This window comes from Schistocerca gregaria, chromosome 5 (genome assembly GCF_023897955.1).
Source record: "Schistocerca gregaria isolate iqSchGreg1 chromosome 5, iqSchGreg1.2, whole genome shotgun sequence".
In the NCBI taxonomy this organism is placed as follows: Eukaryota; Metazoa; Arthropoda; class Insecta; order Orthoptera; family Acrididae; genus Schistocerca; species Schistocerca gregaria.
The window spans coordinates 41320908-41343980 of record NC_064924.1 but is presented as its reverse complement, the minus strand read 5'-3'; the positions used below and the strand labels follow the sequence as shown (position 1 = coordinate 41343980).

Below are 23073 nucleotides of genomic sequence, written 5' to 3'. Positions count from 1 at the left end.
CGAGTGCATATTCGTGTACGGGTATCGAGACAACCTCATGAATCAATGGACCCTACATGTCCGCAGGAGACTGTTCAAGCCGGCGGAGGCTCTGTGATGGTGAGGTGTGTGTGAAGTTGGGGTTATTGGGACCCCTGACACATCTAAATACGACTGACACGTGGCACGTACGTGAACATTCTGTCTGATTACCTGCATCCATTAATCTATTTTGTGTATACTTACAGACTTGCGCAATTCCAGCAGGACAACGCGACCCCCACACGTCTAAAATTGCTCCAGGAACACTCTCCTGAGTTTAACCCACTGGCCACCAGAGACACCACACATGAACATTTTTGAGCATATTTGGAATGAGTTACAACGTGCTGTTCAGAAGAGATCTTTACCCTCTCTTACTCTTTCGGATTTATGGACATCCCTGCAGGACTCATGGTGTCAGTTCCCTCCAGGCCTACTTTCACATTGGTCGAGTCCTCGCTACGTGTCGCGGTACTTCTTCGTGCTCGTAGGGTTCCTAACGATATCAGGCAGGTGTACCACTTTCTTTGGCTCTTCAGTGTATTTCATACAATCAACACAGGCAACCAACTGATGGTAGTTACGTAAAACTCTGACTGTAAAAATATTTACCCTGACTCCAAAAAATTAATTAGGAGCTGGACACGCCGATGAGACACAAGCTTTTAATTATAGCACACAATGGAATGGATGAGGGGAAGAATTTACGGACATTGCTGTAGATCCTAAAGTGGAGAATTACAAATAAATAAATTTGATATGAATGGAAAGTGTTAACAGAAACAAGCTCTTGATTAAGACATTAATTTATCCGATCAAAACATACATTAAAAGGGTCTCACTACAAAATAATATATACGGACTTTACAAATGTCCCCTGTGTGAATTCTACCAAGAAACCTATTGTTTTTCTGCGTTACTCGAACAACAGGAAAACAAGGGACTTAGATGCAACTATGTTCTGAAAATTACTCACGAAATTTTACCCAGATGTGAATACAGTGACTGATGGCCTGACAGTTAATGAGAATTTACAATTAAATAAATACAGTGAAATGAATACCCCTAGCTGCATACAGGCGTTGATATACTTCAACGGGAACAGTTGTAAATGTGTGCTCCGACCGGGAATCGAACTTAGCATCTCCTGCTTACATGGCAGACGCTCTATTCATCTGAGTCACCGACGACACAAACTATAATGCGACTGCAAGGATTTATCTCTGTCACACCTCCACTGAGACCCATATTCACAACTTATTGTCCCACACAATATTCGTAGTGAGCCTGCCCATTACACTCATTACTCGAAGCTTTACCGATTCCCGTAACAGTTCGAGCAATGTGTGTGCACCCGCACACAAGGTGGTCAAATGGCCGGTGAGCCGTAACTATATATATGAACAGGGTATCTGTTCTTTCGGACATGGGCAGGGGCACTACGAATATAGTGCGGGCCAATAAGTTGAGAATGTGAGTCTCACTGAAGGCGTGAACCTTAACTATATATATGAAGATGGTATCTGTTCTTTCAGATAGGGTGCCAGAGATAAATCCCTGCAGTCGCACTATGCTCTATTCCTCGGTTGTGCGTCTGCCATGTAAGCATGAGATCCCGGGTTCGAGTCGCGGTCGGAGCACTCATTTCCAACTGTCGCTGTTAACGTATATCAACTATTAAGAGTATTCATTTCACTTTATGTATGTAATTGTAAATTCATTCTAACTAGCTGCACGGTAACCGATGGTATCTGTTCTTTGGGACATGACCGAAAGGACAGATTCCATCTTCATGTATACAGTTACTGACAAGTTCATGCATCTACTAAAGCAGTGTTGGACTTCATAATGGTGATCGGAATGTCTTGAACAAATGTGAAGAACCTTTATAATGTGATGCTGATGCTGCTATATACGGTCGATGTAATTAATCAGCATGAGAGTGCATAACGCTGTCGTGGGTGTGGCTCCACGGTACAGGTCGAGAGTCGAACTTCTGTCGACACGAATTCAGCACCCTCCCCTCCTCCCCCTGTCTACTAAGATGCCCCGCAATGTTCATAGCTCTCTGTACCTGAGCAGACGCTACTAATGTGTACACCTCCCAGTCTCCCAGTGAACTCCCAGTGTTTTTAGCTGCTTTTCCTTGCCGCCAAACGGGACGTGCCCACCAATCACAGAATATGAACACTCGGCTAGCCAATGGCGAGGTTCCCTCACACACAAAAATTCCGCCAGGAAAAGCGCTCAGCTATAAAACACCAATGACTTTTCAAATCGCCCTTGATCTTCCAAAAACGGTCATCTTCTGCTCCATCTCCATGACACCACAAACATTTTTTCCAGTCATGCGTTTTGGAGCTTTGTAACTCGCCTCGCATCAGAGATTCTCTTCTTTTTTTAACGAAAAAACTATCAGAGGACCTCTGATGCGAGACGAGCGACTGAGTTGGAAACCTGTGCCTGAGGCTAGGCACTTATTTTTCTGCAAGCCGTGTTTCTTATGGAAACCGTACTGTTATCTCCTGAACGCACTCTTAAAAACACAAGGAAATGCCGGCCTCTCACTGCCAGAGTCCCTTCCCTGCCTCAGCTTGCTACGGGGAGGATTCTGTTACAAAGGCGCAAAAGCTGTCAGCCCCCATGGGTGGCCCGCTGTGGCCACTTTCATGGAATCAACACCAGAGGCAGGCCACCTGTGCCGATGACAGAAGACAGCTTTCTCCATTATGTCAATCAGTGCCTAGCCTGTTCCAGATCCAGCAAGTTTCCCATTTCCACGCAGTCATTGAAAGCATAGATAAAAACAAAGAAGACCTCCACCACGTTAAACGCATCTGATTTGCTCAAATGGCAGTACGTCCAGTCACAGTAATCCAATTCACTTTAATAAATAATTGTTATCGAGTTCGTATTCTGCTATTATCCTCTAACTAGTTATTTACTCTCATATTAAGGGGCCAACGACCTGGCCGCAGTGGTTACAGGAAGTTAAGAGCTGTTGGGCTTCACTAGCATTTGGGTGGGTGACCATCCGGTCTGCAGAGCGCTGTTGGCAAGCAGGGTGCACTCAGCTCTTGTGAGGCAAACTGAGGAGCTGCTTGACTGAGAAATGGCGGCTCCGGTCACGAAAACTGACGACGGCCGGATCAGGTGTACTGATGACATGTCCCTCCATACCCGCATCCAGTGACGCCAGTAAGTGAGCATGACACGGTGGTCGGTCACTGCCAAGGGGCTTCCGAGCCCGTTCGGACCGAAGGGGCATGAAAAACGGCTTCCTGCTTTTCACATACAATTGGTAGCTTTCTGAGATTACGTAGAATCTACCATCCTGGTAAAAATTCTATCGTGGTGTGTTCAACCACGTTATTGCGAAGCGAATATTCTGCCTCCTAGATGCTCTTCCAGTTGCTCTGAGTCAGCACCACTTCGCGACCGGTGTTTAGATGTGTTGACGCTTGCTGCGTCGGCCACTGCGAGCCTCGTCGATGACACATCCTCTACCCGCCGCCACCATTCTGCGACCTGCTGACGAGACATTACAGTTTCTCTGTCGCCTCTACCAGCTGCCAGTGAATTTTAACCACGATTACTTAACGAGTTTCGACCACAGAAATCGAGTAACCGAGTGGATTTCCCTATGAGACCAATTTTCTAGTTGTATGTAGCGAGTGGCTGAAACTTTGCTCATTTGCTATCCGCGTAAATCAAAATCAGCGCACACAACTAATTTGTTTATAAAAGAAGTCGACAAATATCGGCCTTGTAACCTTGGTTTCTGATAATCCCTCCCAGCTTCCATCTTATCCTATAAAACAGCTCATAGGTCGCTTGTATCCAGAACAAATTCTAAAATGGTGGTTTATGTAGGTGCAAAACGCAAAACTAGTAGAAACCAAACTCAGAAGATCTGTCTGACTTCCGGAGAAAAGTAGAAACACGCGGGGCAATTCTCACCCTAAGATACGTCAAGGAAAGGCAAATCTGCGTTTTATCGAATTTGTAGATTTAGTGAAAGATTTTGAAAATATTCACTATATTACACTTTTTCAAATTCTGAAGGTAGCAGTGATAATAGAGACGGAGTTAAAGACTGTATATAACTTGTTTAGAAACCAGACTACACTTATAAGATTCGAAAGACTTGAAAGGAAAGCAGTAGTTGAGTAGAGAATAAGACAGGGTTGTAGCCTAGTGCCAATATTACTCTACCTGAACATTGAGCAAGCAGTTAAGAAAAATAAAAATAAAAATTTGAGGAGCAATTTAAAGATCAGAGAGAATAAATAAAAGGTTCGCGGTTTGCCGATAACATTATAATTCTATCAAACAAACATGGCGAATGACTTGGAAGAGCAGTTGAAAGGGATGGACAAAATGAGAGTCAACAAAAAACAGGACTAATCTGATGTCGTCGGATTAAGCAAGAAAATTGTGAAGGAATTAGATTAGGTGCGAAACACTAAAAAAAGTAGTACATGTGTTTTGCTATTTGGACAGAAAAATAAATAATGATGGTGCAAATACAGAGGATATAAAATGACAGGAAATGACAAAAAAAGAAAAATTCTGAAAAAGAGGAATTTGTTAACATCGAATACAAATTTAGATGTGAGGGACTCTGTTTTGAAGATATTTGTCTGTAGTTTATGCATCTACTGAAATGCAACATTAACGATTAGGCAGGTCAGACAGGAAGAGAATATGGTGCTGTGGAAGAATGCTGAAGATTAGATGTGTACCCTATATCGCGTAGCTGATGAGGAGATACTGAATTGAACTGGGGAGAAAGGGGTTTCAGGGCGCGACTGGTGCAAAGAAAAGGATCCAGTTGACAGGACAAATCCTGACGCATCGAGGAATTGTTGGTTTGGTACTGGAGGGAAGTGTAGAGGGATACCAAGGGATAAATACAGTAAGCTAAATGAATTTGGTTACTCGGAGATGAAGGAATAGACTAGCATTGAGTGCTGCATCAAATCAGTCCTCTGACTACAACACAGCAATACGTCCATTTCATTTCATCCACATTTTGCAGCTGAAAATTTGACAGTATTCGATACACTGGAAGTATGAATTAAAAATCGCCTTCAGTCACCAATTTTCGTGTTTTATTAAATACACGATGCATTTCGGACCCTGTGGATTTATCATCAGGTATAGCTTGTCTTAATACATGATTTAGTTTTTCTCTTGAATGGGGTGAAATGCATGTTCCTGTCATGGACAGGTCTGGTGTTATGTTATGAATTTCATAAGCCAAATGCATACAGTACGTGCGAAACAGTGGAAAAAATGAACAGTGCAAACTTACCACGTAATCCAGGGAAGCGATTCTAACTTTTCAACACCATTATGCATTGGTTTATCTATCTTGTTCATCCACATCACTTAACGAAGAGACACCTCTGCATAAATATTTTTGTAAACACTTCACTGATGTTGTTTTACATGGTGATCAAAGATGAATTTATTTTTAGTGCCAGAGATCTAGTTATTAAACAACTGACATGTGCAAGCCATAACTTTCGACTAGGTCATTAAAATTACTGAAATAACTGTGGCTCGCGAAGCTGGTATGTTCGTTTGACATATATTCTGATTTCTGATTTTGTGGAGGTACATCTCCAGTTGACCGAACAGATTTAGGGTCTTAGCTTGGGCTTCATTTTGCAGTGCTACCAATTTTTTTCTACCGCCGTTGATGATGTTTTTGAGTGAAGTGATATGCATGAACAGGGTGGATAAACCAATGTATGATGGTGTTAAGAAGTTAATAATGCTTCTCTTGGATTGTGAGGTAAATTTGCACTCGTCATTTTTTTTCGCTCTTTCGCACATATTTCCGCATTTGACTTACGAATACCATAACCTAACATCAAACCTTTTCATGACAGGAACATGCATTTCACCTCATTCAAGAGCAAAAATAAATAGTAAGACAAAGTACAACTGACGATGACCCACGGCGTCCTAAATGCGTAGTGCATTGAATAAAACAGGAAAATTTGTAACTGAAGGCTCTCTTGACCCTCCCTTGGCCACCAAACAAATTATTAAGTGTTCCTGATGAGAGTTAAAGAATAAACAGATAGGCATCATCATAACTTTCCGCTGTAGAATTAATTGTAACTACTGTTCCCTTCTCTTCCCAGGTCCTCTTTCTATCCTAGTACTAAACGATTTAAATAAATCCGTCCTTTGGTGTTACTTTTTTAATCTGAAAATTGAAATTGACCTTTTCATCACAAGTAAAATATTTAGAGCTGTGGATCTTAATTACTGTCTTCTTGGCTAAAAAAGAGTAAGTTATTAATTTTTCAGTAATGCGTGGCGTCTCCGGAGTGCAATCGAGTGCACTCTAAGTTAAAGTTCTTCTTAATTCAGCATAAGAAATAGCTTTCCAAGATCTGTGTCGAAATGTAGCTCTGAAAAATTCTTGATGCTGTTATTGAAGAGCAAGTCAGACGGGTACGATTCTGAACAACTATAATAGTCTGTGTCGGTAGGGCAGGTTCCACAAAATTTAGCTGTTCACAAAAGAGAATCTGTTCATTCCAAAAGACCGTGTTATTAAACAGGGATCGCACAGTAGTACCTAGCTTCCTCGTACTTTGTATCGTAATTAGTAGGAGAGGAAAAATGAGTATAATATTTACTTAAAAATGTGAAATATTTTACCTTTTAAGATAACAATTATTATTTCACAAAACGTTCTCCTCAGAGCTCAACTATTAACAGTATATATTCAGCCTCTTACAAGAGCGTATACTGACAAAAATTATTTTCTGATATCTCGCAGCAATGGCAGCTGTCGTTTCTTTTTTAACAATAGAAGTACACCTACTTTGAAAACAAGTTCGTCCGTAAAGAAGTCTACTATCAGAAAAAATCATTAGTAAAGTCACGGAACACAGAAGTGTGTCGAAAATCACTGAATCCTAACAGGCCATCGATGCTACTTACAACGCTGCGTTCTCGCAGGCGGAAGTGATAATTCAGGTTATGAAATGATACTAAAAGGCGTTCTCTCTTTCATTATTCAATTGGTACAGTACCTGATCAGTCGTTGTTACTTTTTGATACCAATTTTTCTCTTCAGGAGTGTGGTATCATCGTCAACCTGCAGCTAACAAAGGAGGGCATCGTGGTGGCGAAAATGACAGTAACGTACTTGATGAAACTTTTACGGCACGAGAAGATCGTGTGTGGTAGGATACATACAGGGTCCTCTCCTTTAAGAATCGTGGTGTCCGTGATAAATCTGTACCGATAGCGTACATTCTGTCAGATTACTCACACACATGCAGACACACAGTATTTAAGAGCACTTGCCGACACCTAAAGCAAATACTAATTGTATATATGACAAGTATGAAGGTATTAGAAATCTGTGCCACCTTGCGGACTTTGACACGTGATGCGTTAAGTTGTAGAGGAAAAGATTTACAGAGATAGACATCGGACGTAAGGGAAAATTGCAAGTTGCAAGTATTTCCAAATATTGACAATATACATGTACTACCATACGTATAAATATTGACAATATAATACTGTGTCTATATTTACGGCATTTTGAAGCTTCCCCATCTTGCACTGTTCTCTTACGTCTATATGACGACTCTGTAAAGCGCACATGCTGTGCTGTGCTGTGAGGCAATCGGTTTGACTGGAAATGAAGAACACACTTCGAACGCGGCTATTACAATGTACACACTTCTGTTGCTCCAACAGGACAGGCTTGGACAGTCTTATGCTGCCATCATCTGATATAAGAGGACAGCATAAAGACAGTAAGGGGGGAAGGAGGAGTCCAGTTACTTACACCGATTGTATAAAACACAAAATTTCACGTATCTTATAGAACTTGTTATAAAATTGCCACGTTACATTACATTAAGTGAAAGCATAAGCCGCGCTCTGCACGAATACATACCTATATAAAAATCCTGTTGATAAAATGCACACAGTCGATAAAGCCCTCGTACCGTCATTGGATATTGTCAGAACATGACTACTACTTTCAGAGTATTTCTTGACCATTCCATTCTGGAAAAGGAGGACGAAAAAATGAATATCTAAATCATTCCGTCCAAGTTTTGACTTCTCTTGAAAATATCTCTCAGCAAAGGACAACGGTTTTTTGGTTTTTTTGTTTTTTGTTTTGTTTTTTTGAGGCGGGGGGGGGGGGGGGGGGGAGGGCACTGCTACTGCAACTTGCGTACCATATCTATAAAATTCTCTTTCGGGATAATACAAACCGATATGATCTTCTTTAACCTTTTCGAAGTCTTCATTCGTATCTGGCAAGAATCCCACGCCACGCAACTGAATTTCAGATAACGACGGAGAACGATAGGGTAGACGGTCTCTTCCATTGATTTGTTGCATCTTCTGCGTGCCCTGTCAATAAGACAGTCATTGGTATGTTTTCTCCATGTCATTTTCTTTGTGACGGTTCCGAGTTAAGTAACTGTAATCCATAGGTATATAGCTAAACCGACAACCATTCTTCTGTAAGTAATTCGAGTCAGTATTTTGCAACCATAACTAATTAGAGTGGTTGTTCGGTTACATTAACACCTTGAGTACCTTTCTTCTTTGGAATTGAAATTATACATTCTTCTTGAAGCCTAAGGGTATTTTACCTATATGAAATATTTCCCTCACCAGATGGAATAATGTTGTCTCATCTGGCTCTCCCAAGGAGATCAATAAATCCGAGGAAACGTCTATATGTTGGTAAAATACAGTTGGATGGTCGGTATGTAAAATAAACAACACGATTCATGGAGATTCTTGAATACCTCCTACGTAACGAACAACGTGCAAGTATAATAACGCGCTCGGCTAATCACAATGACAACTCGTGGCCACTTGGTCAGAGATATCGCTGCGGCACATTGACGATTTATTTCACGTTCTGCAGCTCTTGGCGTAACTCTGACTATTCTGGTAAAACAGTAGAGCGCGTTTTGATTCCGCCTGTGACCTCACTGTTAACAGGTTGGTATAGTCAATAGACGAAAGTGCAACAGAAATGCTGGAGGAACTTAAATGGGAATCCTTGGAAGGAAAACGACACAGTTCTCGCTATGTTTTAGGTAAATTTATAGAACTTATGTTCAAAGAAGACTATAGATTAGTTATACGGAAATCATCATAGTGAGGTGACAAAAGTCATAAGATAGCGAGTGTACGTATACACATGGCGGCAGTACCTAGTAGACAAAGTATGAAAGAGCTGTTCATTGGCGGAGTTGTCATTTGATTCGTGTGAAAAGGTTCCCGACGTGATTGACGACGGTAATTAAGAAACTTTGAAAGCGGAGTGCTATGTGGAACTAGACGAATGGGGCATTCCATTTCCGAAGTCGTTAGCGAATTCAGAATTCCGAGATTCACATTTTCGAGAGTGTGTTTTGAATGGCAAGTATCAGGCATTATTTCCACCACGGACATCAAGTGCCGACGGCCTTCAAATAACGACCGATAACAGCGGCGTTTGCGCAGAGATTTCAGTTCTAACAGACGAGCACTACTGAGTGAAACAGCCGCAGAAATCAGTGTGGGATGTATGACGTATGTATCCATTACGGCAGTGCTGCGAAACTAGACGTTAATGGGCTGTGGCAGCAGACGACCAACGCGACTGCCTTTGCTTGCAGCACGACATCGCCCGCAGCGACTTCCCTGAGCTTGTGACCATAGAGGTTGGACCCAAGACGGATGGAGCACTGTGGCCTGGTCAGATGAGTCCAGATTTCAATTTGTAACAAGTGATTGTAGGTTCCGAGTGTATCACAGAACTCCCGAAGCCATAAACCAAAGTTGCACTTTTGGAGCTGGTGGTGGCTTCGTAATCGCATGGGCTTTGTTTATAAGGAATGGACCGGGTCTTCTGGTCCAACTGAACCGATCGCTCACTGGACTTGGTTATGTTCAGCTACTAGGAGACCATTTGCAACCATTCATGGACGCTCGTCCCAACCAACGATACGTTTTTTATGAATGACACTGACCCAGGGTACGGGGCCACAATTGTTCGCAATTTCTTTGCACAGCATTCCGAACAATATAAAACAACAGTTTCGCCACCCAGATCGCCCGACATGAATATCATTGAACGTTTACGGGACATAACCGAGAGGTCAGTTCGCGCACAGATCCTTTATCGGCAACACTTTGGCCCTAATCTAAGGCTATAGAGGCTGTGTGGCTCAATATTTCTGAGGAGTACTTGCCACGTCGAACTGCTGAATTACGCCGGGCAAAAGAAGGTCCGACACGATATTAGGAGGTATCCTACGACTTTTGTCCCCTCAGTGTATACGTACATAGGAACCATGAGAATAGAATAAGAGTGATGAAGGCGAAGGCACGTATATTCATATAGAGAGCCATTAGCCCACTGTGCAAAAGGCGTAGGAGAGCGTAGGATTGCAGTGCGTTCTTGTACGGCGTACGCGGTAAGATATCCCAATAGACGTAAATCATCTCGGAATTAATTTGTCAACCTCTTCTACTGTTATGCGAACATCTAGACAACGTAACAGCAGGAAACAAGTGACTACAGAAGATGGGAAAACTAATATTCTTGCTGCTGTTGCAGTTGATCCGCACGTTAACTCCAGCGGAATTACACGAGGAAGCAGCGTGAGTGAGGCAGGTGCCGTACGCATTCTCCATCGACTTAGGTTCCATCGCTATCACATCTCTCTCCACCAAGAGCTTCATGCAAACAATTATGAGAATCGTGTTAACATTTGCTCACGGGCATTAAGAGAAGATACTCCGGATGTATCATGTATCTTGTTTAGAGATGAAGCCACATTACCAATCATGGTCAGGTAAACCGTCGAAACATGCAGTATTAGTCTGGTTAGCATCCCCACTGGCTTCGTCATGCTGTTTCTCGGATGGTGCGATAGAGACCGAAACTGTGTCCCGGAGACAGGACAGGCGCGATCATGTGTGACATCAGAAGCATGGGGCCGTTATTTGGATGTGAGGGCAAGACAGAACCGCTTTAGTACTGCACATCAACTGGCATCTGACCTCGCAGCATACCCTGGACGTGTTGTATCTTGGCAAGCGGCGTACAGAAAGCTTCAGCAGAGTGGTCTTTATCGTTGAAGATCTTCTGTCTGTTTACCACCGGCGCATCTTCACAGAGGGAACCTATAGAGTGGAAGCGTCAACATGTCATCTGCGCGTTAGAACAATGGGCCAATGTTCTTTTCATAGATGAGTCCCGATGCAGTCTTGTCAGTGATTCTCGACGGATTAGCATCTGGAGGGCACGTGGAACACGATGTCAGAACCCAAACATTGTGGAAATAGTCCAATATTGAGGAGTATAGTTAATGGTGCCGGCAGGGATTGTGTTGACAAATTGTACGGGGGAATCAGCAAGATTTAACTGCTGAAACTTCCCGGCAGATTAAAACTGGGTGCCGGACCGAGACTCGAACTCGGGACCGTTGCGTTCCGCAGGCAAGTGCTCAACCAACAGAGCTACCGAGTTTCTGTGAAGTTTGGAACGTAGGAGACAAGATACTGCCGGAAGTAAAACTGTGAGGATGCGACGTGTGTCGTGCTTGGGTAGCTCAGAGGGTAAGGTACTTGTCAGCGAAATGCAAAGGTCCCGAGTCCATTCTCGGTCCGGCACACAGTTGTAATCTGCCAGGAAGTTTCATACCAGAGCACACTCCGCTGCAGACTGAAAATGTTATCATTGAAACATCCGCCAGGCTTAGGTAAGAATGTCGTGAGAGAAAGGAAGGGGCCGGCCACTGTGGTCAAGCGGTTCTAGGCGCTTCAGTCCGGAACCACGTCGCTGCTATGGTCGCAGGTTCGAATTCTGCCTCGGGCATGGATGTGTGTGATGTCCTTAGGTTAGTTAGGTTTTAGTAGTTCTAAGTCTAGAGGACTGATGACCTCAGATATTAAGTCCCATAGTACTTAGAGCCATTTGAACCTTTTTTTATTATTTGAAAATGGAAAGCTATTTACGAAAAAAGGGGAAGATTTTTTAAGCACATTTGCAATAATATTGTATTTCACTGGAAGTTTGCGAAACATTTGTCAGGATATGACTGGCAATACAGTTATAACGGGTGTTTCAAGAACAAAACCTCTTCGGGTATGAAAAAATGACATAATTTGGAAGAAAAAGAATATCTTCGTACATCCATTGGATGAAAGTGGGAGACAGCAGGTGTAATTTTCATTAAAAATGAAACTCCTTCAGCTATACTTGAGATTTTATATTTATTTGGCTACTAGTTTCGACGTTGCGTCAACGCCATCTTCAGGCTCGAAAACTTTGGTGAAATCAATTGCGTGTGGCTCAGTACTAGAAGTCTGCGGTAAGCCCAACATGTGCTCGACATGGATGGCGGGCAGTAACTCCTGCCACCCATGTGGAGCACGTGTTGGTCTCACCGCGGACTTCAAGTACTGAGCCACACAAAACTGATGTCATCAAAGCGTACGGGCCTGAAGATGACGTTGACGCAATGTCGAAACTAGTAGGCAAATAAATATAAAATCTCAAGTACAGCTGGAGGAGATTTTTTTAATAGAAAGAGAATATTTCCTTTTGTGAGAAAAGCCAATAAGTTCTTGCCAACTCTGATACAATCTGCAACGAAAATTCGCAGAGGGATTGGTTTTTGGTCTGAGCCTAGAAGATAATAATTGGTGTTTTACTCCTATAACTCCGTATGCCTCGGAAACCAGAGTTCCAGGCTACTGAGTGACGCTGCCTCAGTGCTGGCGACTGCCTGTAGGTCTCGTGTTGACACAGCATACATGTTTACTGCTCCGTGCCGTACTGTTTGCACAGGGCAATTAGCTAATTGAGTTCTGATCAGATTCCAGACGAGGAACATCAGTGACGCCACTGCTGATTGACCATTGCATCCAAGTTCTTGATGTCATCTGTATCTTTTTGAAATAAATCATGGCCTTGGTCTCATAACGATGTATTTTGGAGTGGAAGTATTTAACTACGCCATCATTGTCCGATGACTCTCCTGCGTCTCAAATCTCTACAAACGTCTCCATTGTTTCACTGAAGTGTGGATACGTTTTTCTTCAGGGGGTTTTTTGTTTTTCTGCCAGCCTGTCGCAAATCTTCTCCGAGAATCAGGGTGTCTCGGTTGTTCATTTGCTGCCGTAGTCTGTCTAACTCACTTGTGACGTGAGCCTTGGGCAGCTGTTAAACGGGTTCTACGTCGGTCAGTTGCTGGGAGAAATGCCAGATTTGTACTGAGCGGTCTTAATACAGCAAAGGAACTGCGTCATCTGACTCCTTTACAATGGATACCGCAGCTTGGTGGTATTAGGGGCAACGGCCGTGCAGGTCGACTAGCAGGAATGGCGCTGCATCTGCCTGCCATCATCACATTCCTGCTACAAAGAAAAACCCATAATAGAATCGCTAACTAATCAGTAAAGGAAGGGGCAGTCTCAGTGCACACGTACCATTACAGAAAAGGCACACGATTCACACTTTGAAAAAGTGCAGTTATTGTAAAAATGCTGCCTGTGGCTGCCGTTGCGAATGAATGGACAGTGAAACATACAGTCGAGAACTCCCTGAAGATGCCGTCACTCGTGACGGCAGAAACACAAGCCTGCCCTGCCGTTCGGCGGCCAGTTCGCTGGTGTTGCAACGGCCCAGCCTGAGAAACGGCCTGTTGGAAGTCCCTGTCACCGCCAGGTCACTGTGCCACGACGCGCTGCCCTGGCACAGCGACCTGGCCGTTTCTCAGGCTGCACCGTTGCAACACCAGGAGGCCGGCCGCCGAACGGCAGGGCAGGCTTGTGTTTCTGCCGTCACGAGAGGCGGCATTTTCAGGGAGTTATTCAGAAATGTTTCTCTCTGTGACATGAAAATGGACAACAAACTAATGTCCCATTGGGAAGGGCGTAAGTAGTCATAACGCTCAGTTGTGCTTGCTTTGCATTTACGAGAACATCTCAGTTACTAGCAGATGATCCGCATATAGAACCTCTTTCGGAAGCCAAGACAGATTCGAAAATGGCTCTGAGCAGTATGGGGCTTCTGAGGTCATCAGTCCCCTAGGACTACTTAAACCTAACTAACCTAAAGACATCACACACATCCAGGCAGGATTCGAACATGCGACCGCAGCTGTCGCATGGTTCTAGACTGTAGCGCCTAGAACCGCTCGACCACTCCGGCCGGCCGCCAAGACAGGGATGCAAAATCTGTACGGTGATTATATGTCTTATACGATTGAGATTGTGAATTTCGCAGTTCATCTCATATCCACACTTATCACGTTAACCACAAAGTATCTCTTATTCTCCTTCCTCTTCTCATTATACTTATATAATATTAATTAATACAAAGATAAAATACTAACAACATTTCGCTGTATAATTGTTATCTTCTACAAATCCTACCAATGCAGGACGACCTTCTTGCGAACGTCACGATGCTCCATTACTTCATTGATATGGTCTTTCCAAACACGTCTGCCAGGTGGCTTTCATTCAAAAACTTCGTTTGGGCACAGATAATCTGGGAGATTCAAGAAATGTCCACACCATATGAATGATTTCCTTTCAGTCCTATCTATCACTGTGTCATATGACCTCGTTCCAGCTCTTACGTCATCGTAAGTTATTTCCTCGAATTGTGGTATCCCGGGGCTTCTGCGTAAATAATGAACTTCGACAGCTACCAGTCTTTCTTTGAGGTCACTATTTAAAACAAAATATGTGTTACTCATCAGCTAAAATTAAAGGTAAGTTTTTCTTTTTAAGCACTAGCCCACAGTCCTGGTATAAAGAGAAACCAGCACAACACATTACCGTAGAACACCGCTAAAGCAAAGAATACAACGTGGCCCTGCTCGTATCCACTTTTTGAATAGGCTGGGAAATTCTGCATTGGTTGCTGTAGCGGCGTTCTCTGCTACTGTGCCACGCAGGTTTCTGTTTTTACCATGACTATAGCCATATATCTAAAAGAATACAGAACTTCACTTGAAGACATGATAATTAAAACTTCACAGCTACGCCTGGTAAGAGTGCATTTAGCATGAACGGTGAAATTTTACAAGACAAGGAATTTTGACATAGACTTTCCATCCCTGTTACGCTTCGGAAATGAGTTTCATATTCGGTTCGGTGGGTGATTTGGGGGAGGGGACCAAACAGTGAGGCCATCAGTCCCTGTGGATTAGGGAAGGATGGGGAAGGAAGCCGGCCGTGCCATTTGCCTGAAGTGATTTAGGAAAATCTCAGAAAACCTAAATCAGGATGGCCGGATGCGGGGTTGAATCGTCATCCTCCTGAATGCCCAGTGTGCTAACCACTGCGCCACCTGGCTCGCTCCATATTCGGGTGTGAGGGTTGTAACTGTGGGCGTCCACAGAAATTTATGCGTGTAGATGCAGGGCTCTAAAATTATCATTTTTGGTGTAAATGATTTTATCAGTTTCGATTTGTGTTGTGCAACAAGATCTTAGTTGTGTAGGTGACACAAAAAACTGACTATGAGAGGAATTCAAATGTAAACCAGATATGAAATAACCAAGTAAAATGTTTATTGGTTTAAAAGTAATCGCCAGAACTGTAAATAAATGTATCTCACTATGAGACAAGAAGATCAATGTCATCATGCAAAAATGTTTGCTGTTGCCTACGCAACTATGAATGTAGGCGGGAACCTCTTCGTCCAACCGTATGGTATAGCCGCGCGTTCTCAGGCGCCTTGCCACGGTTCGCGCTGCTCCTCCCGTCGGAGGTTCGACTCCTCCTTCGGGCATGTATGTGTGTGTTGTCCTTAGCTTAGTTTAAGTTAGATTAAGTAGTGTGTAAGCCTAGAGACCGCTGACCTCAGCAATTTGGTCCCACAGGAACTTAGCAACACAATCACTTTGTCCGAAGCAAGTCGACTGCCACGAATGTCTTTCTTCCGGACTCCAGAAATGTGGAAATGGCATGTGGGACACCGAAAGTGTATGCAGGATGTATATGGGACTCACAGCGAAACTTCTGCAGCGTAGTCGAAGAACATGCAGTCGAGCTCCGGGAAAATCGTGGCGATCTTTTTCTTGGCAGCAGGGGCCTGCTGCTCATTGACTTCCTGGGACCCTGCGCCCCAGTTAACGTACAGCTGTACGTGGACACGTGGTGGAAACTGGGCGCGCCGCCAAGTCCTAGCGCTCAGAAATGCCAACGGACGGCACCGTTCTGTTTGCAGCATAATGCTCGCCCAAATGTTGCTAAGGTTGTTTCAACTACGCGGCACAGGTTTTGATGGAGGGCCTTTACACGTCCCACAAATAGTCCCGAGCTATACCCATATAATTTCCACTTTTTAGAGCCCCGAAGAAATAATTCGTGGCCATCGATTTGCTTTGGGCGAAGAAGTGCACGTCTGCGTACTGCCACGGTTTCTAAGGCAACTGCAGACATCTACCAGTGAAGGCACTGTGTCTTGTCTTACACCTGGATTACAGTATTAACATTTATGGCGACTGATTTTGAAATATTGAACAGTTCACTTACTTTTTTCCGATCTGACTGGTTTTAATTTGATTGTCCCTTAAGGTAAAGTCCCGGAGTATGGCCCTTTATCTAAATATGGCCACTCTATTTAAACTCTTCACCAAGGTGAGCATCATGCGGTATTACTTTGAACATCTTCAGAAGGCAATTGTATGAAACCAGAAGTTTTCTCTGTGATAGTCCGGAATCTTGTGTTTTCTTTTCGGTGCAAAGGTAAGTTTTTGCTATCTTTCAGTTACAGAATGTGTTTCACTTACTAATATAGATGTTAGAAAACCACCTTTTTAATCACAGTTAGTCAGCATTCATTGCTTAATGTTGAGCAACTGTACCATCGGCAGTCACGCGCCATGTGCAGTGCTTGCCATTTTCGTAATATGGCTGGATCTAATTATGGCCACAGGGTCATATTTGGGTAAATAAGTTAGCATATCATCAAATAGTTTTCTTCGTATTTCCAGACGGCAAAAAGAAGAAACTGAGATAAAAATACAATGTTTAGTGGAATTACTGCTCTTCAGGAGGAAAATATGCCCGTAAACGAGCGATACGGGAATCTTAGATACCGAGAACAACGCTAAGGACGTATTTGAAGACTCTAAAGTCGTGAAACCCTAAATGTGTAGATGTTACGAATGTTCCCCAAGGACATAAAACTATTTTGCCTCTCAAGACACAGGGTCAGCTCGTCGAGTACTGTAGAGCAATGGAGGGCAATTATTATGGGACACGTGCAGATGATTTTAAAAGTATAGCTTTTCAGCTAGCCACTAGAAATAATATTGAGCACCCTTTTAAATCTCAACAAAGCCTCGCAGGTAAGAAATTGTTTCAAGTGTTCACGAGACGCCATACAGATATCTCCTTCAGAACACCGCAGCTGGTATCTAAAGCTAGAATCCAGGGATACTCAAAGGAAAAGTGGATTAATTTTTTTCGATTCTGTTGTGGCGTAACCACAAGCGCCGGAACGAAGATGCGGAACGGAAGAGCAGAGAAGGCGGTGAGGAAGCGTCAGCCGCGCCAAGAGCGACACCTGGAGGAAGGGAATATAAGCATCGCTCCTGCTAGCCTCGGCTACTCAGATCGCCCCATTCGGCAACAGGATTAGTGCTACGCTGTCAGATTGTCGTGATCCGTATCAAGTGCTTAGTTGTACATTATGTATTGCAAGAACCTTACTGTTTACATGTCGCCTCTCGCGAGCGACATTTGCTGTAATAAAAGTTAAGTATTGTCAATTTACTCGCTAGAAATAAAAATGCTAATGTAATTTATTTGAACTGTTGTATAGCATTTCGAGAATGCAACATCCTCCAGTCACCCTATAAGCAACGTGTGGGCAAGACCCCACGGATTCTAAAGCTGGAAACAGAGAAAATAAAACACAATCCTATGAAAATCCTCAATGTTGATGAAACAGGCTTTATGATAGTTTAGAATATATGTAGAAATATTGTTAAAATTGTTGAAGAAAAAGGTTCACGTCAAGTTGATCGATTGTCTTTTACTGAACATGATTCACTTATAACTCTTGTAACTTGCATGTCCGCATCTGGACAGTTTATCTCGCAAATGATTATTTTTCCACGCAACAACTTCAAGGCCAAACTACTAGACGGAATTCCTCCAGTTCAATCGGGGCAACTCATCCTTCTGGATGGGTACAGCTGGACTAGTTCAGGAAATGGTTACAGGACTTCAGCACTGTCAAACCATTCAAATGTAGGCGCCCCGGTGGTTCCGGTCGCCTACTGCTGGATGGGCCACCCTTACTGCAAGATCTCCTTAATAAAGATTAACTTTTCGATCACCGAGCTGAGCGCTACGCAGCGACTCAGTACACATCTAACTGCAAGTCTAGCTGCGAGTGCCTTGTTTCTATCAAAGCTGGCGTATTTAAAGGAAGCACGAGCGGCGTCCTGACGTCATGCTCGTTTGTAATGAACGCATTCGTTCCGCTTATACTGCTGAGCATCTGCCGTACTCGCCCCTTAGGTGTTCTTGAGACAGAGTTACGTGTCCTTCCGGGAGACGTATGCGAAGTTGTAAAATGCAATACAGCTGATGCTGTACCTCTGTCTTATCTGTCTTACACTCTACGAATGTCTCCGTTTAACACAAACCCGCGTGCTAAGCAGTTCTCCCTCGCCTGTTGTGTGTAACCAGGCCATTGCCCCTGCGTGGCGACACTTTCCAATATATGTGCAATCCTCTTACCTCTTGGCTAAGCTACTGCCTCTGGCTCTCGGCATAGGCAACGAAACTCTGACAATAGTCCACGTTTCCAACTCTTCACTATTCCGTCACAGTACACAAAGACGAGCCAGTGATCCTTACTTTAGATGGCCACACGACACACACTCGTGACATCCATGTTAGCTTGGGCGAGATAATGTTGATTCCATAGTTTGTCTGCCTCCGCTCTGCAATGAAAAAATGCAACCACTGGACGTTTCTTTTATGTTCCCATTAAAATCATATTGTACCAAGGAAATTGGATAATGGTTGGATCCACATGGAAACATATTTGTTACTCACTATCAAGTAGGTCCTCTGATGGGTTGTGTTTACACAAGAGCTGCAAACATGTCAACGGCTATCAATGAGTTTAGATCCACGGGAATTTTCCCCACGGATGAAAATTTTGTGCAACCGGACCCTCTTCCAGAAGTTGATAATCATACCATATCACCTAATGATATTCGATCTGTGCCTGTCACCGAACCAAGTACTTCCACACTAAAAGCTTTAGCTATCCTTATCACAGGCTCACCTCACAAAAATGTAATTTTGGAGTGACATTAGAGGAAGCAAGGAGGAATCAGCTGCAAGGAAGGAGACAGGCTGTGAAAACCGAAGGGAGGAAAGAAAAACTTCTTCGTCTGAATCCTCTAAAGATTCTGTTGCTGAGGTAGATTTCGATTCAAATTCTGATGAAGTACATGTTAGTAATGAAAGTGACAGCGGTGAAGATGCAAAATGCCCAGTGTGCAACCAACTGCCTTCGCAGGACAACAAAGGACAGTAATGGATTCGGTGCGTACAGTGCTTCTGTGCAGCTATGAAAAATGCAATCGACGAATTTCACGTCAAACTACAGTTATTTGCGCCCTTTGTTTGAAACTTAAATGTTAATACACGGGTGTTTCTACTATTACCTAATTGTTTAAGTTCTTATGTGTTTCGCTATTTAGTGTGCCTTTAATACGTAGGGGACGTATTTGGATCACCTTTCTCATAAATAAAGGAATGCCACTTTTTTGTACTATCATTATTTTTCTACATTCTTCATGATTTTATTACAGAAGCTGAACTTGTCACATACAGCAAACATTCTGGGGTGTAAATAACACATTCACTTGTCTTTCTTCTGACAATTTGATGGGTTTATAAGCGATTCTCATAGAAGTAATAGTAATCACGTCACTCCCAGATAAATAATCAGCATATTTCTAGGGACTATAATATGTATAACATTGATGTCATGTGCTTCCTATTCCAAGAGTACTGAACTGTTTTTCGTAAAGAAGTGAGAATTTATGAATTCTGTGAAAACTGCCACGCTACAAAACAAAATGAAGTGATCGTTTAAAAAGAATTTTCGTTTGAACAGAAGAGCAATATACAACGATGATGAGGTATCATCCTCAAAAGACGTCGGTAAATAAATGATTTCATAGTCAACAAATTTAGGGACTAGTAGTGGTCTTTGAAAACCTTGTCATACTTTTGAAACAGTCACGGTCAGTTAATAGTCAATATGGGTGCAAATCATATTGTTTGGTTCTTAGTTTTGACGGGAATTCATTTTTTATAGATTCCAGCTAAGTAAGTTCCCAAGAACGGTTCCGCTAAAAGCAGCTGAAGAAAAGATGATCTTCAAATTGCTATTAATAAAAGAGAAATGATAGTTATTCAGTCAAGGAATAATATACAGGGTTTAATATTCCAAAGAAAACCCTAGAGCGAAAATAAATTAAATGATTGGAATGCGTGATGGTTCTTATTTGGGTATAGTCAATGGGGAACGACTTGTGTTATTTCCTATAATTTTGTCTACAAAACTTATCTGTAATAAGTAGTTCAACAAAATAATGTTAACATCATTGGATAGTCTTTTAATACGATTTCCTCTTTGTTTAGACAATTGGCCACCGATCCGTTTGATGTGTGGCCATCTGAACTTGATACCCGGCTGACATGACCCAGTGTTGCATAATTTTAAAAACATTTCACAGTTAGTGTAAATGTCGACTAACTTTGTGCATGAAGTGCTGTTTTGTATTTTATGAATGCACAAGGTGAAGGAAAATTAGCACTGTGACTTAGGAGCACGTTTCCTCACCTAGTAGCAATATAAAATTCTGTCTCAATAAATTTCGTCCTGTGCATATTTCGGGCAGTAAATGATGTTACAAACTGGCAGTCTGGCAACACTGTAATAACTTGTACGATGACTGTCCCTGTCAGGACATGGCAGCTGTGCAATGGAGTTGGTGCAGGGGATAGCGCTTTGGGTTAGCATGCAGGAGGTGGAAGATTTGACTCGAAGTCGATTCTTATTCGTTTTTATTTGCTAAAATTGATCTGCATGGTGCGGTATCTTGCGTCTTAATAGTCGTACAGCAATTGCAGTGGCTCTTGTACAAAATTATTTGCAGTTAAGCAATATGAGCAGATAATGGAAATTCAACAGTTTGCATTTTTCAACTTTTAAAGAAGCGTTTTGCACGTCGTGAACACGAATTGTTTTGCACCACTGCATCTACTAGATCGCAAACTTGTTTCATGTGTACCCTTCCCCAATGGCCCCATCAATTAATACCAACTACTATTCTTGCACGTTCAGGTGCATTACATTTCGTTAGGGCCATATGTCACCAATAGAGCTAGCAACGTGCTTCGCAAATAATTTCTATGGGACCGTCTGGGAAGGGTACACAAAAAAAGATACCGAATCTTGTAGACGCAGTGGCGGGAAAAAAAATCTACGTTCATGACATACAAACTTCCTTAAAAACTGGTCAATGAAAACGAATGAGGTTCCATTTCTGTGTTCGTATTTCGTAGGAACAAATGTTTTGTAGAAGACCCACTTTAATAGCCGTACGACGCTTAAGACGGCAGAGAATGTACCATGCAGACTATTTTACAAAATAAAAAGAAATAAGCCTTAACCCAGAACGGAACCCTCGACCTATTGCATGCTAATGCAAAACGCTATAGAGTTTGTAAATTTTAAGTTGACAAAGCAGAATAACTGGAAAAATAAGGTTCACACCAAAAAATGTGTAGAATCGAAAGTTTATTATTTTCGAGGGGACATCTGCTGGTGCTAAAATCAGCCCGCCACCCCCCTGTGTGTGCGGCAGGAGGCAACTTTTAAATTTCAAATGGGAACCCCCATTTTTTATTGTACAATCAGATTCTACATACAAAACTACGTACATTTTGTCTTAAACATTTGTTTTAATTCCTGGTAGTTGGCGATGTAATTCAAGAAAATCAATTTTCTCAGTTTTGGGTGGAAAATGGTTACGGATAAGTAAAAAACACTTATTTACTTCGTACATTTGGCTCGCTAAAATTAAAACTCCCCCTCTCTCCCCATAGGGTGGTGTTTGAGAAAGGAACTAGAGTTTTACCAATGTTGACCCAAATATTAATTTGATCCGCAGATTCGGATAAGTTTTGTTTGTTTCGTGGTCATGAGGCCTCACAACCTTTAATTATCAAACAAATCATCTGACAAGCTAACTAACTAACCAGACATCCTACTTACTAACGAGTGAACTCATTAAGTGACTGACTCCGTAACCATTTTCCACGCAAAAGTGAGAACATGGATTTTCTTGAATTACAGGGTCAACTACTAAGAATCAAAACAAATGTTTCAGAAAAAATGCAGGTAGTTTTTTATGTAGAATCTGATTCTGCATTAAAAAAATAGCGGTTCCCATTTGAAATTTTAAAGTTGCTTCCCGCGCCAACCCCACGGGGGTGCGGTGGCGGGATAATTTTAGCACCAGCAGATGTCCACCTCGAAAATAATCAGTTCTGGATTCTACACATTTTTTCGTGTGAAGCTTTTTTTCGAATTATTCTGGTTTAAAATTACAATGAAATAAATACCCTTAGCTGCACACAGGTGTTGATATAAGTCAACGGGGACAGTTGAAACGTGTGCCCCGACCAGGACTCGAACCGGGGATCTCCTGCTTACATGGCAGACGCTCAATCCATCTGAGCCACCGAAGACACAGTGGATAGTGTGACTGCAGGGACGTATCTCTGACACGCCTCCCGTGAGACCCACATTCGCAACTTGTTGCCCCGCACTATATTCATGGTGCCCCTGTCCACCATACTCATTACTCGAGGCTTTACCGCCGATTGCCGTAAGACTTCGGGCACTGTTTCTGCATCCGCACAGCAGAAGATGGTCAAATGGCCGGAGAACCTTAACTATATATTCAGGGTGTTGCAAGAAGG

At 42.7% G+C, this 23073-nt stretch overlaps 1 protein-coding gene across 5 annotated transcripts in view; it reads right to left on the bottom strand.

Annotated features, from left to right (window-relative positions):
• LOC126272339 (inactive dipeptidyl peptidase 10) overlaps positions 1-23073 on the bottom strand; it is a 1336959-nt gene that overhangs the window by 1137827 nt on the left and 176059 nt on the right. The gene's annotated exons all lie outside the window — the stretch shown is intronic.